We start from the raw sequence: 6,995 nt of genomic DNA on the forward strand, positions 1-6,995 counted from the left end.
GTGCTTGTCCGTAGACCCTACAGGTACAGCTGTCTCCTATTGTTGATGTCTACTTCACCCCAACTAGATGTCATGTGCTTGTCCGTAGACCCTACAGGTACAGCTGTCTCCTATTGTTGATGTCTACTTCACCCAGATGTCATGTGCTTGTCCGTAGACCCTACAGGTACAGCTGTCTCCTATTGTTGATGTCTACTTCACCCAGATGTCATGTGCTTGTCCGTAGACCCTACAGGTACAGCTGTCTCCTATTGTTGATGTCTACTTCACCCAGATGTCATGTGCTTGTCCGTAGACCCTACAGGTACAGCTGTCTCCTATTGTTGATGTCTACTTCACCCAGATGTCATGTGCTTGTCCGTAGACGCTACAGGTACAGCTGTCTCCTATTGTTGATGTCTACTTCACCCAGATGTCATGTGCTTGTCCGTAGACCCTACAGGTACAGCTGTCTCCTATTGTTGATGTCTACTTCACCCAGATGTCATGTGCTTGTCCGTGGACCCTACAGGTACAGCTGTCTCCTATTGTTGATGTCTACTTCACCCAGATGTCATGTGCTTGTCCGTGGACGCTACAGGTACAGCTGTCTCCTATTGTTGATGTCTACTTCACCCAGATGTCATGTGCTTGTCCGTAGACCCTACAGGTACAGCTGTCTCCCTATTGTTGATGTCTACTTCACCCAGATGTCATGTGCTTGTCCGTAGACCCTACAGGTACAGCTGTCTCCTATTGTTGATGTCTACTTCACCCAGATGTCATGTGCTTGTCCGTAGACCCTACAGGTACAGCTGTCTCCTATTGTTGATGTCTACTTCACCCAGATGTCATGTGCTTGTCCGTAGACCCTACAGGTACAGCTGTCTCCTATTGTTGATGTCTACTTCACCCAGATGTCATGTGCTTGTCCGTGGACCCTACAGGTACAGCTGTCTCCTATTGTTGATGTCTACTTCACCCAGATGTCATGTGCTTGTCCGTGGACCCTACAGGTACAGCTGCCTCCTATTGTTGATGTCTACTTCACCCAGATGTCATGTGCTTGTCCGTGGACCCTACAGGTACAGCTGTCTCCTATTGTTGATGTCTACTTCACCCAGATGTCATGTGCTTGTCCGTGGACGCTACAGGTACAGCTGTCTCCTATTGTTGATGTCTACTTCACCCAGATGTCATGTGCTTGTCCGTAGACGCCTACAGGTACAGCTGTCTCCTATTGTTGATGTCTACTTCACCCAGATGTCATGTGCTTGTCCGTAGACCCTACAGGTACAGCTGTCTCCTATTGTTGATGTCTACTTCACCCAGATGTCATGTGCTTGTCCGTAGACCCTACAGGTACAGCTGTCTCCTATTGTTGATGTCTACTTCACCCAGATGTCATGTGCTTGTCCGTAGACCCTACAGGTACAGCTGTCTCCTATTGTTGATGTCTACTTCACCCAGATGTCATGTGCTTGTCCGTAGACCCTACAGGTACAGCTGTCTCCTATTGTTGATGTCTACTTCACCCAGATGTCATGTGCTTGTCCGTAGACCCTACAGGTACAGCTGTCTCCTATTGTTGATGTCTACTTCACCCAGATGTCATGTGCTTGTCCGTAGACCCTACAGGTACAGCTGTCTCCTATTGTTGATGTCTACTTCACCCAGATGTCATGTGCTTGTCCGTAGACCCTACAGGTACAGCTGTCTCCTATTGTTGATGTCTACTTCACCCAGATGTCATGTGCTTGTCCGTAGACCCTACAGGTACAGCTGTCTCCTATTGTTGATGTCTACTTCACCCAGATGTCATGCTTGTCCGTAGACCTACAGATGTCATGTACTTCACCCAGATGTCATGTGCTTGTCCGTGGACCCTACAGGTACAGCTGTCTCCTATTGTTGATGTCTACTTCACCCAGATGTCATGTGCTTGTCCGTGGACCCTACAGGTACAGCTGTCTCCTATTGTTGATGTCTACTTCACCCAGATGTCATGTGCTTGTCCGCTGTAGACCCTCACCCAGATGTACAGCTACAGGTACAGCTGTCTCCTATTGTTGATGTCTACTTCACCCAGATGTCATGTGCTTGTCCGTAGACCCTACAGGTACAGCTGTCTCCTATTGTTGATGTCTACTTCACCCAGATGTCATGTGCTTGTCCGTAGACCCTACAGGTACAGCTGTCTCCTATTGTTGATGTCTACTTCACCCAGATGTCATGTGCTTGTCCGTAGACCCTACAGGTACAGCTGTCTCCTATTGTTGATGTCATGTGCTTGTCCGTAGACCCTACAGGTACAGCTGTCTCCTAGTGAAGGGGACATGGACGTCCGTGGTCCAGTCTGACCTCTCGGCACAACAGTCGGTGTGAAAAGGTTAGTTCTCCTGAGTGACCGTGGCCCGTTATTCCTTTTGGAGTAGCCGCCGAGTTCATTACAATCATTTATTGCAAGGATCTGAATTTCGTATAAACAGGATGTCTATATCAGACTGTCTGGTATAACTAAACTGGTATAACAGTGTATATAAATATCTATCTATCTATCCATCTACATATCTATCTATCTATCTACCTACCTACCTATTTATCTATCTATCTATCTATCATCATGCGTGTGCGTGTGTGTGTTCAAGCAGAAGCCAGTCGACTGTCCACTTGACCCCACAAAGAACAACAACCATATTTTCCAGCTCACCATGTAAGAATGAAAGTCAACTTTACATGGTACCAGCTAACCATTCGTATTTCTTCACTTGTAAAGAGCACCTGTTTTCCAAACCTTCACACACGGTAACCTTTTTAAACATGCCAGTGTACAGCCAGCCGCATATAAGAGACATTACTCATAGAGCATGGGTGAGGCGACACCTGTCTTCGTTATTGTTACAATATTAATCCAGTTCCTTGTAGCGTTCTGGGTTTTCACAACTATTTTCTTCACGCCCACTGACGAGAAACATTTTTTTCGCTGTTTATGTTTATATTTTCTGACGACTTCAAACGCCACGATTTCCCATTATGCAATCAATCGCAAAAACACGTGACGCGATTTGAAACCAAACTATCAGGGCTCCTGTCTCTATCCTGAATGAAGGATGACGATGTCACAATGTCGTATGACAGCTCCATACATCACTCTTCTGTCTAAGCAGTCCTGTTATATAACGCACACCTATCAGTTAGCACACTGTGAGGAGGTCTGTGCAACATACGTGATGCCGGAATGTTACTCAACCTGTCTGGCGCAAGTTAGTGATGGAACCAGTCGGACTGTTTGATCGACGGTTGACCGACAAATATTGTGTCACTGAAGATGGCCCTGACACAAAATATGTCATTACATACATGTTGAGTGTGTTTTACTATTTTGATAAGTTCTGTCATCTCCACTGTGTCACTATAACCCCCGGATATAATGCAACGGATAGTCGGGTTTAGCAACTGACACATTGCAAGTAAATACTACTGAGTGAGTGAGTGAGTGAGGCAGTGAGTGAGTGAGTGAGTGAGTGAGTGAGTGAGTGAGTGAGTGAGTGAGTGAGTGAGTGAGTGAGTGAGTGAGTGAGTGAGACCAAAATGGGCTTCACACATTGTACCCATGTGGTGATTCGAACCCAGGCCTTCGTCGTGACGAGCGAACGTTTTAACCACTTGACTGCTCCACCGCCCCAACACTGATAAGTGACATGACACTTTGAACAGTAATATAGTTCACTTATAACATGGCGAGGAAGTAAAAGCCCAAGTTGACTGGACGGCTACCACTGTCATGTATATATGGTGCTGACAATCACGATGTCAATCATTACAATAGCAAATATATATGTAAAGGGGTGAAGTTCAGCAGCGTACAAGAGTACATATGGAGATTCTCTCCTACGAGTTTCAACTTTATCTTGGGGGAGATAAATTAAAAAGCGTTGGAGAAATATTCATTTTGTGTCATGGTTTTGTGAGGAGTGAGTGAGTGAGTGAGCGAGTATGGTTTTACGCCGCTTTTAGCAATATTCCAGTAATATCACGGCGGGGGACACCAGAAATGGGCTTCACACATTAACTATCAGCCTAATTATGCATTGCATAAAGTATTTTATAGGGATTGATATTGCCTCTTGTGCTAATACAATAATCTATATCAAACAAAGTTTTAAGTCTGTGAACTCGAACAATTAGACACAGTGGTTAATAAGTCGGGGTAAATTCCCCTACCTCGAGTTTCCATTTGGTATCAGAAAGTGAGAGAGTAGAAATCCCTTCGGCAATACGTCATCCCCCATAACAGTATGAGTGAGTATGGTTTTACGCCACTTTTAGCAATATCCCGGCAATACCACACACTGCCCACCTTTAACTGGATTCGGTACGAACTAGTTTCTTCAGATATGTGGTCACGCCGACCCGTATTCGATTCCCTACATGGGTACAATGAGTGAAGCCCATGTCGGGTGTCGGACGGAGTGATATTGCTAGCTTAATACTCCCAACGGAGTAAGACCACACTCACTCACTCACTCACATTTAAAGTCTGAAATGACAAATGACAATACTGTATTACCCGTGAGGGAATTCTTGTGTAAAGTACAGCGCTCAAACATTGATGAAATTATTAAATTGTTTTCATACAATAAATAACAGACATATAACACGCTAACAAGGTAAGACAAACACTAGGAATCATTTAAAAGATTAATACTGGCAGGAACAAAGGATTTCATGCCACGATTGGATTTAAAACGGGGTAAATTATAATGGCGCCTAGAAGGCAGTAATTTATATTCATAGTGGATGGGATGATCTGGATCAGATATAATCTTACGGGCTGACTTGAGAACTCATATATTTCATTTATATTAGGTAGAAAGAGTTGTCAGTCAGCCCGTAAGAACGTGACACCAGATATCACTTGATGGTCTCGGCTGTGCTGCAGCCAAATGTTAAAACGAAATGTACATAGTTTTTAAATAGTATTTAGTGTCTCATAAGCCTTATCGGCTGGGTGAATTTTATTGATTCTATTGTGTATTTTATTTCATGTAATCGTTCACGTGACACTTTATTAAACTATATCTGTCTGTCTGTCTATGTTGGTAAACCGGAAACACTTCACATGCCGACACTTCACCTGCTGTGTCCTGTACATAACCAGAAATGTCTCTGACACGTATGTTTTTAAGGGCAGCACACACGTATTTCCAGAACATATTTTACAGGAATATTTTCATGATTCGGTAGCTTTTTAACAGGAGAGGACATAGTAGGAAATCGCGATTTCTGGCCGACCGGTTACGGAAAAACAAGACATACTTTTATCGGGTAATAGAGTTAGTGAGTGAGTTTTGTTTAGTGCCGCTTATAACTGTGTTCGAGTTATATCACGGCGTGAAAGCTTCATGTTCGAGGAAAGCCGGAACTGACGCGGGTCTCAGACGTTTATCGTGACCACTGGTTTCGATCCCACAGCCATTGTACTCTAGTGTACTTAAGGGAGGCAACTCTGCGCAGCGCCCTGGATGACTGGTCCAGTCGTACCTCAAGGTAACACAGTAATGCTTTTTTCTTTTAACACAGCGTATTTGGGCTACTGAAGCCTAAAACGACACTAAAATGGCTAAATCGGTTTTGTTCCCATTTTCAACACAAACTTGATCCAACCTTCAGCAGTTATTACAAACTGTTATCAATATTGAGTCCACCTGTTGTAAAGTCACTTATTTCAGTTCGCTATTTCTATTGCATATATCACAACCTGTAAACCAATGGTAAAATTCATAGCGAGCTAACGCTTTATCTACTGTGCTATTTTCAAGCGTTAAGCCGTCACCAAACATGTAAATGTAAGAACGATTCTCCAGAAACAGCAGTAACCAAGCATCTACGACTGTTGCTATAACGACTGTTTCTATAACGACTGTTCGATATTTTCTTACAATTTGTAAAAAATGAAAGCAAATGTCACCTGTGTAAGCAAATATGTGACTGGACTTCATCATTGATTACATCTATGTAAAATTATGGGGTAAAACAAGGAAAAGGCATCCCTATGACTCTAGCCTTTGGTGATTTCATATTTCAAAGAGCGTCATACAACTCTTGCTCAGGCAAGATCAAGGTGATTTCGTCGTTCAAGGTGACAACATTCGTGTGGGACCTCAGGTGTATCTGACAGTACACATACAGATTCGTCCTCCGGCCATCTGGGTGTATCTGATGGTACACCTACAGTTTCGTCGTCTGGCCTGGAGATGTATCTGACGGTACACCTACAGTTTCGTCGTCTGGCCTGAAGATGTATCTGATGGTGCACCTATTGTTTCGTCGTCTGGCCTGGAGATGTATCTGACGGTACACCTATTGATTCGTCGTCTGGCCTGGAGATGTATCTGATGGTACACCTATTGTTTCGTCGTCTGGCCTGGAGATGTATCTGACGGTACACCTATTGATTCGTCGTCTGGCCTGGAGATGTATCTGATGGTACACCTATTGTTTCGTCGTCTGGCCTGGAGATGTATCTGATGGTACACCTATTGTTTCGTCGTCTGGCCTGGAGATGTATCTGATGGTACACCTATTGTTTCGTCGTCTGGCCTGGAGATGTATCTGATGGTACACCTATTGTTTCGTCGTCTGGCCTGGAGATGTATCTGATGGTACACCTATTGTTTCGTCGTCAGGCCTGGAGATGTATCTGACGGTACACCTATTGATTCGTCGTCTGGCCTGGAGATGTATCTGACGGTACACCTATTGATTCGTCGTCTGGCCTGGAGATGTATCTGATGGTACACCTATTGTTTCGTCGTCTGGCCTGGAGATGTATCTGATGGTACACCTATTGTTTCGTCGTCTGGCCTGGAGATGTATCTGATGGTACACCTATTGTTTCGTCGTCTGGCCTGGAGATGTATCTGATGGTACACCTATTGTTTCGTCGTCTGGCCTGGAGATGTATCTGACGGTACACCTACACCTTCGTCGTCTGGCCTGGAGATGTATCTGAC

Source organism: Haliotis rubra, unplaced genomic scaffold (genome assembly GCF_003918875.1).
Source record: "Haliotis rubra isolate DU_JTF1 unplaced genomic scaffold, ASM391887v1 Scf598, whole genome shotgun sequence".
NCBI classification, from domain to species: domain Eukaryota; kingdom Metazoa; phylum Mollusca; class Gastropoda; order Lepetellida; family Haliotidae; genus Haliotis; species Haliotis rubra.